Source organism: Grammomys surdaster, unplaced genomic scaffold, assembly GCF_004785775.1.
Source record: "Grammomys surdaster isolate TR1022 unplaced genomic scaffold, NIH_TR_1.0 535, whole genome shotgun sequence".
In the NCBI taxonomy this organism is placed as follows: domain Eukaryota; kingdom Metazoa; phylum Chordata; class Mammalia; order Rodentia; family Muridae; genus Grammomys; species Grammomys surdaster.
The window spans coordinates 156,676-169,005 of NW_021604954.1; the positions used below are offsets into that span (position 1 = coordinate 156,676).

General features: G+C 39.6%; 1 pseudogene; it reads right to left on the reverse strand.

The window, feature by feature from the left end:
• Positions 1–7,364: 7,364 nt before the first annotated feature.
• On the reverse strand, positions 7,365–9,292 carry LOC114633148 (annotated as a pseudogene).
• Between the last annotated feature and the right edge of the window lie 3,038 nt (positions 9,293–12,330).

Genomic DNA, 12,330 nt, shown 5'->3' on the forward strand with positions numbered 1-12,330 from the left:
TTTGTACAACATGAATGTAAATATCTATGAATATACATTTAAAACATAGATTTCTATTAATAACAATAATTCAAACAAAACAACCATAACTTTCAAATATACAATAATGAATATAACATTAAATTTTTATTAATATACAATAATTAAAACAGTGTTAATTTTCTATAAATATGGAATTCAAACAAAATGACATTAAATTTTTATTAATATCCAATAGTTAAACAAAAACCTAAATTTTCTAGTAATGTACAGTAAACAAAAACCTGAAATTTCTATCAATATTCAACAACTAAAAAATATCTTACATTTCTCTTAATATATGATACTTCAAAATAATGATTTTAAAGTTCTACCACTATATAATAATTAAAAATCCTTAAATATCTGTTAGTATACTCTAATTTATCAAATAACATTAAATTTATATCAATATACCATAATTAAGCAAAACAAACTACCACCCTAGATGATAACAAACATAGCACATCAAGCCACCTTAAAACACTCACCACAACGTAAGTATTTGGGATGATGGTATTCATATATAAAAATTTACTTCCTACTGAATTGGGGCAAAGAATTCCAGTTTTTGGTTAACAAGGAAAATGATGGTTAGTGTAAAGAAAAGGTAACTGTTGCATTTCTGTATTTATCCAGTCTTTGTACTGCCAGTCGTGCCTATGTATTGTCCAGTCTCTGTGTTTATCCAGTCTCTGTGTTATTAATCATTAGAGCTAGCCCATTTGAAGTTAATTTGCACGCAAACTTTGGATAAACCAGTAACTGAGACAGTCTTTCAATTACTTCTTTGTGAAGACATTCATGTCTCAGCTGATAAGACAATTCATTGGTTAGATATAATCTTTGTAAGTTTTGTTGGAAAACATACTTTTTTCATTCCCTGTAGATATATAAACATAACCACATCGCCACTTTAAACAATTGCTGGTTTCCATTTTAATGTCAACATATTCTTATAGTATAAAGGTTGGTTTATTTCCTCTGTGGTTTTGATAACCATATATCTCTCATCGGATTTTTTTTCATTACAATTGAGAAAATTAAGTGTTAATGAAACATTATTTAGTATGTTCCAGAGGGTTTTATTCTCCCTTTTAGTTTATTAAGCATTTCCTTTAATGTATAATTGGCTCTTTCTATAAGGGCTTGTTCTGTGGCATTGTGTGTTTTAGGAGTAACATGCTTTATGTTATAATATGCAAAGAATTGTGTCATTTTATGGGGTACATATGTGGAAACATTATCCACTTTAATTTGTTCAGATAATTCCCTAATTGCCATCATTTCCAATAAACAAGTTATTACACAATCAGGCTTTCAGAACTCACAACCAGGTACCCAACGAAACTCTGAGTGTGTGTAAATGGTATGGGGTATAATCCTTAGTTTTCCCATAATGCAAGACCAATTGTATGTTGTAAAGCTAGATATGCAGGCCCCTGTTACTGTAAATTGAGTTGTATTTATACTCCCTGGAAAAAGCACATGTACTCCAATGGTTCTTTCCTCAGAAGTGCACCATGTGAATCTACCTTATCAAAACTCAATGTGAGTCTGTATCAGCTGTGGTAATCCAGTTACAGGTCCATAAGTGTAAGCACCATTGGTCAAGTCTAGCAAAGGTTGTGGAGATGATACATGGGGACAACATGATACAAGAACAAGGTTCAGTCATTCCTTTGTGTGAAAGACTGAACCTTGCCCTACAGTGTCCTCTCCTATTCATAGGCCTCCTGAAGGTCACATAGAACCTGTTCTGATCTTCGCTCTTTAGTATTCCCCAAAACAATCCTTCTGTGTGCCCACCTCCAGATCATGGTTCTCTAGCCTCATTTGCTTGACTACCCATTATGACACAGATTGCCTGATTTTGAGACTCTCAGAATGTTTTTCTTGATTCTATTAACATTATAATCTTGCATTATTTTTCATCAGAATCATATCATGTTGATCGTGTTGTCACATTCCTCTACTAGATATGATAGAGCCTCACCAAGATGGTTTGTTTTATATCAATGTGACAAAACGTAGAGTCATCTGTCAACATTCTCCCATGAAATGGTCAGTAAAAAGTATTTTGAGTACTAACTGGAGTAATGATGGTCAGGGTAGTGTGGAGCATACTACGGGTGTTACCAAGATGTAGGAGTTAGTTCTGTGTTGTAGACAAAGGAAGACAAGTTACCTATTGAGTGTGAAGCATTATGTAGTATTCCTTAGTGGTATCTGCATTTGTTCTTGCCTCTAGATTTCTTACTTGATTCCTGATCTTTGTACTCACAGTAATGAACAATGAAGGTTCTGCCCTGATTGCTATGGCAAGTTTTCCCAGAATTAATCCCCACAGTTTGTCACTGTTTGAGAGACACACATCTCAGTAATTGTTCATTGTTGCTGAACTCTCCAGAAGTTTTCATTCCTCTGGCATCTTTACTGTGCCAGGATACTTCTGGACACACAGATTCTTTATTATCTCTTTTGAATTCCTGGAGAACAAAAAGACCCTTTGCATCCACATACTTTGAGGCCTAACACTGTACACACATTTGTATAAACATCTTTGCCTGAATAGTTTCACTGAGTCTCTCCTGTCCACACAATGAAAACAACACCAGGTGTAGAAGAGATCATGTAGTTTTAGCATCTAACGTCTTTCATTGTTTCTCTAGATCCTGCTTCATTTTCTGTTTCTGCTTTTTCTGTCCCGTTTATGATGGACCTGGTATACACACTCTACCTGTGATGAGATCTACAGAGATTGGATTTCTTCTGCCCTCCTTACTCTTCCATGCTTGGCTTCCTTTATCCATCTGGCGATCCAATTTCCTGGTGAGTTCAGTAAGTAGTGAGTTGTTAATAGTAGTCTACATTTGTGGATGCTTAGCTAAGCATTTTCCGAGTAGTCATGAATTTCCTATGTTGGCATAACTGAACTGTGTCCTCGAGTGTCATCTCCTATTCCTGGGCATCCTCATGGTCATAAAGCAGCTGCGCTGGATGTCCCTGTTTAGAATTCCCAAATAAAACCTCAATTCTGCTGTATCCATCTTCCCAGACAGTGCTTCTCCAGAACTATCTGCTGGACCTCCATTTGTGACAAAGATTCCTTGACTTTGAGGCTCTCAGAATGTTTAGATTCTCTTACCACTAGAATCTTTCATCTTTTTATTTTCATCAGATTCAGTACCATGTGAACTATGCTGCCACATTCTTCTTCCAGGTGTGATAGAGCTTCACAATGATGGCCTTTCTTTTGGCAACATGACACAATCTAGAATCATTTGAGAAGTTGGAACCTCAGTTTAAACCACTTGTCTATAAAATAATTTGTACAAAAGACTTTTGACAGTTCCTTGAGTAATGATTCTTAAGGTAGTTTGGAGGACTCTGAGTTTTGCTACCTTTCAGAAGTAGTTCTTTGTTGTACAATTGCCAAACTGAGAAACCTGTTGTGGCCAAAGGATTATGTAGTAGTATTCCTTAATTTTATGTGCTTTTATTTTTGCCTATAGATTTCTTCCTTGACTCATAAAATTTGTTATCTCAGTGATGAAATGTGCTTAATATGATAAGTTTTCCTGAATTAAGCACAACTGTTCTATTCCCAACAAGTGCATATATATTTATCTTATACATTTTCTCTTGTTGGTGTGCTCACATGAACCTTCCTTTCCAGTTCCACCATCACTGTTCCTGATTAGTTCAGGTCACACACATTTTTTATTGCCTCTTGAATTCCTGGAGAACCAATATGTCCTTTCTACCTCAACATGCTAAAGCATAATTGTGGATGTGGATTGCTCTCAACATTGTTACCTGAGTAACTTTCATGAATCTCTCCCATCCATACCATGTACACATTCACAGGCCTATGTTCTATTATGCAGCTTTTGCATCTAAGTCCTTCATTTGGTTCTCTTGCCCCCAACTTCCTGTGCCAACGCTATATTTCAGTCCAGTTTTTATGGACATTGTGTGTACCAGTGCGGGCACCACCTGTGCGCTGATCACGGGAGGGAGGGCATCAAGAACGGGTGGAGACGTCTCAGGGGAGCTGCTGGTGGCGGCAGTTCCGGAGCATGCTGTTCAGTCGCACTAGACAGAGCCAACCACAGAGAGAAAGGGTTCTCATCCCCCTGTTCCGCGAGCTGGCGTGCAGCAGTGGGGAACACAGGACACGAGCTGGCGTGGGCAGCCGTCCAGCTAGCTAGAGTCCCTCCCCCGCCCCGCGCTGACAGGGGCGTGCGGGAGTCTTGACTTACACAAATCTGAAATTCAGGAGACATGTGGAGATTTAAGATGTGTTGATTTATTAACAGACAGGGCGTTTGGGTGGTGTAGAGCTTTCCCAAAACATGTAGGAAAGGGTTGGTTTATATATCGGAAGTGGGCGGGCCTTCAGGTAATATGTAAATTTTGAGGCAGAGGCATGCTAGTCTCGTGACCTAGCGAGGGCTTTATGCTAGGGCTCTGGGTTTTGGGGGCATGGCCGAACATCCAAGATTTTACAGTCCCACATACCAGATTTGCAAGAAGAGATCTATAAGCCTTTGCCTACCAGTGCCTTCTTCACCCTTTTGAGTTTGGCTTCCGAACCCAGCATTTTACTCAATTTCCTGGTGAGATTTTGCAGTAGTTTGTCCGCAAACAGTCTTATTGGAAGAAGTTATAGGTATGTATGTGTGCAATACACATGGGTCTCATTTATGGGCAAATTTGAAAGTGTCCCTAAAGTGACATCTATTACTAGCTATCTCCAGGTCCTCGAGCACCTGCACTGCATCTCTGTGTTTATTATTGAATAATACTCGCAAACTTCTGCTCTGTGCATTCTTTCTGACCATGCACATTCTTCATTTGGTTGTCATCATAGTCTTTGTTGAAAGTGTAGTTCCTTTGTGTCAAGTCTGTAACTCCTGTCACATAAGAGGTACCCTGGATTTATTTGACTATTTCTCCCATGACTAAGACTGAGACAATTTTATACTCTAAATTCTAGCTCTCTTTTCACAGGTCTATTACTTGGGTCTTACCTGTTGAGTTCCAATGATTCAAGACGATTATTGCATGGTTGTCTAATGTGAAGTAGCCCCTACACCAAATTTTCATGGAAGGTTCTGCAAGAACCATGACTACAAGTCGGGGCTATTTTTCAAGCCAATGCCTTGTAAGTGTTTTGATTTTTCTGTTCAATTCCTCAGATTTACACAGGTAAAATTTTTCTATGACAGAAACACTAAGAAGAGCTCTCCTGCACTATAGACAAAGTTTAAGCTTATATCTTGATGTTCTGAAGAAAGAATGGCTTTTCTTAGAGGCATTCTTTTGGAGCTTGGGTACCACTCGCTATCAGCCCTAACTCAAATCATAAATCTTCTGTAAAGCTTCTCAAGCCAGTTCACCAAGAAACAAGCAAATTGTCACCATCTCAACTGCTCATGTTCTTAATCTGGATTCACAGGTTGCATAACCGTTTGGATGGATCACAGGACCTGGAAACACATCTTCCAGCTTCAGGCCATGCTTCAGGTGCTCCAGTGTTCAGCTTCAGATGGTCAAAGCCTACAGAAGTTTTTCCTTGTGAAATCCAGGGCAACCTTACCACTGTTCTTAATGTCCTCAATCTACCTCTTCTATAGAATTCCTACCTTTGCGATTTCTGTTTTGTACTGCTAAATATAGATTGTCTGTGCCATCTCTCTATTGCTGCATGCACGTCTTTTTTTTTTTCATCAACGGTATTTTTATTAAATATACTTCATGAGAAAAAGAACACCTTAAAGTGCTAAATTCCATGTAAATCAGATTATTTTAGTAAATATGACAGTGAAAAAAATCAGAGAGGCATGATTTAAGTAATCTCAGGAAAAGAGCAGAAGCATACTTATATCTTCACATAAGAAAACAATCATCAAAATATAAAAGGCAAAGAAATTTCATGTAGAAGAATATATTTCAGAATCCCACCTGCCTGTACTTCATTTAAAAAAGTCTACCCTAAAGACATAGACACTCTCACTCTGATGTATGCTTTGATCAGTGGACAGCCGACTCATTAACAGGGAGGGAAGAGACAGCACTTTGATGTATAGTGGTAGTGCTCACTGGCACTAGAGTGGAGGGTGGGGGAGCTCATTTCTGGCTTCAACTATGAGCAACAGAATTTCTCTACTGCTAAAACTGCTGGGGAAGAGAGGTCGCAAGTTTTATCTCTTCCCAAGGAACACGAACCTTAAACGTTTCTGGTTTATACATGACTGTAAAAACCAAGAAAAATAAACAGACATTAGCTTTTATACACACAGCTTTCTACTGAAGCCATTTGGTGGGCATATTCCAATTATGTAGGTTTCACTATAGACTGAAACTAGCAAGTGTATGTGACACTAGCAGGATAGGATCGGTGTCAGTTGGGACATTCTATCCAATGTTTGGCTGAAAGTATTTGAAAGAAATTAGGTGAAAATAATGATAGTCACACTCATAATTAATATTTTCAAAACATACCTTCATATATCAGATATCCACAACTGAAAAGTGTCAGACACATTGTGGGGGCAAAATAAATACTTAATGGCTGGCTGACCACTTAATACATACCATTTAAGAAAATGTGGGTAACTCAGATGATTTAGAGAAATACATATATGTAACATCTTATCAACAAATAGTATTATGCTCGATGTTGGAGATAAAACTGTATTATCAAACTAGGACATGTAAGTAGCAATGGAGTTACAATCAAACTTTAAGTAAAAAGCTCCTAAGCTTAAACAAGAGTGAATCTTGGGGGTTTATTCAAGAGTTAGTTCTCATATATAAAAAGTTTAATGTTGATGTATTATACTTATCACTTTAAATTTTTATATGATACAGAAATTTACAGAAAAATTTAGATCACTTTACATAGTTGGGGGGGAAACTTAAAAGGATTTAGTCATATTATGACTTTAGATACATTTTTGATCAAAATTAAATAACATATCAAAAAAATCCAAACACATTTAATAGAAGGACCTGACAAAACTTTATACAGGTCTTTTTTGAGCCATGAAAAAAGAAGGATTAGTCTCATTTTGGTAAGACTCTTAGGAAATAAAATAATATAATTATGAAATAGCAGCTTGATAAGACATTCCTTTGTTGGTATTGATAGTTAAGGTAATTGTGTTATCCAAAAAAGATGACAAATTATAACTGGTATGGACAAGATATTATTCATTACTAGATACAGAACTATTTTGAGCATACAGATATTCTGAATTTATACCCACTACATTTCAAAATTCTGTAAACTGAGACATTCGATGCATATAACACGGCAGGTCACAGTAAATGTTTCATTATTTTAGTCTGTTCAGTCCTTTTCCCATTAAGCAGGCAAACACAGTCATCACCATCTTCGGCTTCACTTCAACAAGGTCATCAGGCAGCGCAGATATCCGGGCACCGATCTTCCGAGCTACTGAAATGGCGTATTTAGCATTGTTCAGTTTGTCCTCATCAGTCAAGTGTTCTCTCTTGATCATTTCTTGACAGACTGCATTTGGTGCAATGGCATCTATTAGATCTGAGACAGGCAAACTTGTACTAATAGATTTATCCTTGAAGCTGGAAATAGAAGTACTTTTGTTTGCACTTTTAAGGGTCTGATTGACCCATTTAATGATGATATCATCACTGACTTTTTAACCTTCTCCAATGTCTGATAAAACTTTCAGTGTGTATCTTCTCATCAACTGCCATACCAGTGCCAGGGTAAGTGTTGAATTCACTTCATTTAAGTCCTGCCCAGCAATGCCAACCAAAGAGGATTTGGCCTCATTCTTCCCAAGCTCAACTGCATAGTTACAGTTTTCAATCTTCTTCATGTTCCCTCCCAAAGCAGGGTAGGGAGGCTTGTTGACATGGCTCCAGTTGACTGGCACTTGGATCATCTCATAGAGCTGAAAGATCACCAAAGTATCTGCCAGATCACTGTACAGATTACTGATCTACGGGTTCACCCCCAGTGAATTCATCCAGTTCCAAAATGTCCTCTCCTCCTTGCTCTCCTTCCAATAAGTTGAGATCAATGTCATTATTGTCAGGCTTGTGTAGGCATGGGTATGTATTACAAAGATTCGCTATAAAGGCTACGTTTAGTTTAGGGTTCCATGAAACCACATCTGCAGGAGTGACAAGCTGTCTGCAGCCAAGCTTATCCACTTCCTGGAGCATGAATCCAGCACGCTTCAGGTCATTTTTCTCCTTAAACCCTGAAAGATCAATGGCTATGGCAGACTCATTGTCTCGGTCACCTTTAGGAGCAAGTTGATTAAGCAGGTGGAAATAGGCTTTTGAGTCCTTAGTGTCCTGGCTGAAGTTGTTGATGGTGCACCAGCCTGCATTGGACAAATGGTAGTTCACCCATCGCAGCGCAGCTCCTCAGGAGAAAGCTTCATCAGCTCCTCCAGCTCCTCCCCTTCTTTTAGCAATGCAATCAAGGCTTCATTCCTGGAAATCTCGATATCAGCAAAAAAGACCAACTTTGATGATCTGCCAGAGAAGCCCCAAGACCAGGTGAGGCTTTCCTTCCTTGAGATCCTGAGCACCTATGTTGACCACGGTGCAACCATTGACTGAGGAGGAGTTCAGGGCTAGGTTGAGATTTTCCGACATTGTGAATGGAGTGAGCTTCTTATTGATAGCTCTTTTGTCAATTATATCTGGTTCAGATAAGTTGATCATTTTGCAAAGAAGGATGCCATCTGCAAGCGATTTGAAAAGGCTGCCATAGTTGGGGTTCATGGGTAGAAGGTGGCTACAGTCTGCATCATTCTCAAGAGATTTGTTTATCCAGTTAACAAAAGCCACTTTTTCTTCCTTTGAATAAGAATGCTGGGTGCCCTCACTGGAGATGGATGACGTTCCACCAATAGCAGTGATCCCTTCCCTTTTGTTAACTATTTTTCAGAATGTTTTGCTGATATCTTTGCATTGTAACTCTTGAATCAGCAACACGAACTCCTCAAAACTGATTTTACCATCTTTGTTGTTGTCAGCAACTACTAAAATATTCTCCACAATCTCGCGCACCTTGTACCCAGGAAGGGGAAGGCTTGCCTCCTTAAATAGGTCCTGAAGTTCATAGTCACTTACATACCCGCTGTTGTCAATATCTATTTTATTAAATGCTTCTTGTAGCTCTTCAAGCTCCTCCAGAGAAATGGTGGTGGTACTGTTTTCCATCTTTAGACTGGAAAGGCTACTTCAGGTCTTTATATCTGCAGCTGCCATTCGGCAGCTCCTTCCCGGGATCCCCGCGCCTGCTGGTCTGCTCCGATCCACTGTTCTGTAGAATTCCTACCTTTGAGATTTCTGTTCCATACTGCCTAAATATAGATTGTCTGTGCCATCTATCTATTGCTGGATGCACTTCTTAAGGAACACTTTTATTGCCATATTTGCCCTATGAGCTTCAAGGAATTGTGGAACAACCTTTCTCATCCTCCCAGTCCTATCTCAGTGAAGGAATTGCTAAAGCCTCTCCAATCAGGTGACAGATGATATTCTGTTTTTGCATTGTTCTAGTACTGGTTTGAAGTCTGTGTGCTCTAACTCCTATGTGCCAGCAACATCTGTACACTGCCAGGCATAGCTATGTCCATGAAGCTTGTACAGACTTTCTTGGTGAGCTCCCCAAGCCAAGCACAACTGTAATATTTCCAATGTCCAGTGACTATCTCTGGATGCACAGAGCAATTTCAGGGATGTCCAAGAGTCTCCTAAGACTACTCTAAGAGGATATAATGACACACACAGGACCTTGTTTTTTTTTGAGGTTGGACCTTGGTAACTGTAGGACCATGAAATAATGATTTGGTCTCCTTGGTAGAGCACTGGTTTTGAGATAACAGGACACCCAACAGGTGTCCATTGCCTGTGGATTGACAGCACATATCTTGCCATGCCCCCAGTTTCCAGGCTCCTGAAATGCAGTCTATGATCTCCATTTGATCTGCACCTTGCAGTCACATAGGGCTACAGGTGGAGGGCATGACTACAGGTTTAAGCCTTCCACATTAATTAGTTACCTAAAGGCCGGAGGGTGTAGCTAAATTAAGTGACCCTCCTCTTTCCTCTTACCTATTTAATTCAGGCCCGCACTCACTTTAACAGAGGGTGCATGCACATCTAGACCATCTATGACACACCATGAACAATAAAACTCCTGAAACCCCTTTGGACTTTCTCGTATTATTGGGGCCTGAAGTTCTGGAAACCTTTCCCGTGTTTCTGCCGCAGGATCTGCAGGTAACCACTCCTAGGAACAATTTATTTTCCACTTAAGAGACTAGACATTGGAAATTTGCTTTAGGAATGTAATTTAATGCTTTAGCAAATGGGAGGCAATGGGAAAGTGCAAAACCTTTCAGCAGTTCTAGAGCTGGTAGAGAGTCCTTGATCCACAACAACACTTATAAAGAAAAAAGTTTAATTTAGGCTGGCTTTATGTTGAAATATCTCCTGGCAAGAAGGGAGAAGCTCTGTGGGCAGAAGTGATGCTTGAGAAGTAGCTGTCAGGTTTTATTTGAATCCTCAGGCAGAAGCAGGGAATTATGACCCAAGGTAGGCCCAGTTTGAGCATGTGAGACCTCAAAGTCCACCTCAAAATGATCTACTTTCTCCAAAAATTCAACACCTCCTCCAAGAATGACACCCCTTCTAACAGTGCCAAATACTAGCTACCTAGAATTCAAGTGTATGAGCCTACAAGGACCAACCTTTTTCACACCACCATAGCTGGCTTTCCAGGTTGAATTCCAGAGATACAATCCTCCCTGCACCATGTTTACCCTCCAAATCTGACGGCTTATGCACAGGCCTCCTATCAGATGTGGCACATGGACTGATCCTAACCTAACTAAACTGAGCTGTTAACATTGTCCAGGGATTAAATCTCATGTTCACGCATCAGCTGTGGTAGCATTCATTTCCTGGTCATGTCTGGAACCATGCTTACCTGGGCCATTACCCTACCAACTCATAACACTGTGGGCACACAAAATGCATTGGTTGGTATGATGATTGTCCTCAAAACATCTGCTGCCAGTTCCACTGCCAAATTCCTTGGCACTGCTCTAGTGACATAAAAGCCTTACTGGACTTACCTACTGAGAGACTACAGAAATCTCCTGCCCCAGGGTATCTACACTCGTAGAGCTAATTCCTGTGTCAACCATTATTCGGCACATCTTTTTAATGAATTGTGTATATTATTTTCTCCCAGAAAAATTCCTTGTCTTCCAGGTGTATCTGTTGTCACAGATGATTTGCCTGGCTAGTGCCATAGCACAACATATACCTGTTCATCTCTGCCATCCAGTGCCTTGTTCTGCCAGCATAGATCAGACTTCTTTTCCACTGGAACACCCTTAAGAACATTAGCTACTAACATAATCCTCACATTCCCACACATAGTCTCCTGTTTATGATCTCTTTTAGTGGAATTATTTGTTGATTCCTTGAAAACCAAGCCCATCTGTACAGTATAATCAGAGGGTAATTTCTAATCCTGCACCAACTATACCTTGTTTTCCTCTTGATCCTCTACCCAAAATCCAACCTGGACTTTCTGTACACTGTCCAGTCCTAGGTTGGATGAATATATCTGGAAAGGATCTCCCAGATCATTTTCCTCCAGTGCTTTCTGCAGACATTAAGAGTACTTCTGAGTCATAATGCACAAGAATATAACCCTGCTAATCATTACATAACGTAATTCTACAGACACATTTAGAACATCTCAAGACTCCTCTGGTCATTGTTCTGCAGCACTGGTTTCCCCATGGGGGGAGTGCCCAGAGATAATTCCACCTGGTCTATCTCATCATCAGGTATGTATCTTAATGTGTTGATCTTGCACGAGGTTTACTGGTGACATTCTCAGGAAGACTTTCCTGAATGCCAACCCAATATTTGCAAGGCTCCAATGCTAGGACTTGCCATGCCATTCCTGCATGAGCTTATTAATTAATTAATTAGTTAATTAATTAATTAATTGTTTTATTTGATACTTCCTTTTTTTACATTTCAAGTGTTATCCCCTTCTCTGGCTTTTCCCTCAGAATCTCCCTATGCCATTCCTCTCATCCTGCTTCTATGAGGGTGTTCCCCCCCCCACCAATTCCAGCATCCTAGCACTGGCATGCCCCTATACCAGGCATGGAGCCTTCACAGTATCAAGGGCCTCTCCTTCCATTGATGCCTTAAAAGACTATTCTCAGCTATATATCTGGATAGATCTATGAGACTCTCCTTGTGAAC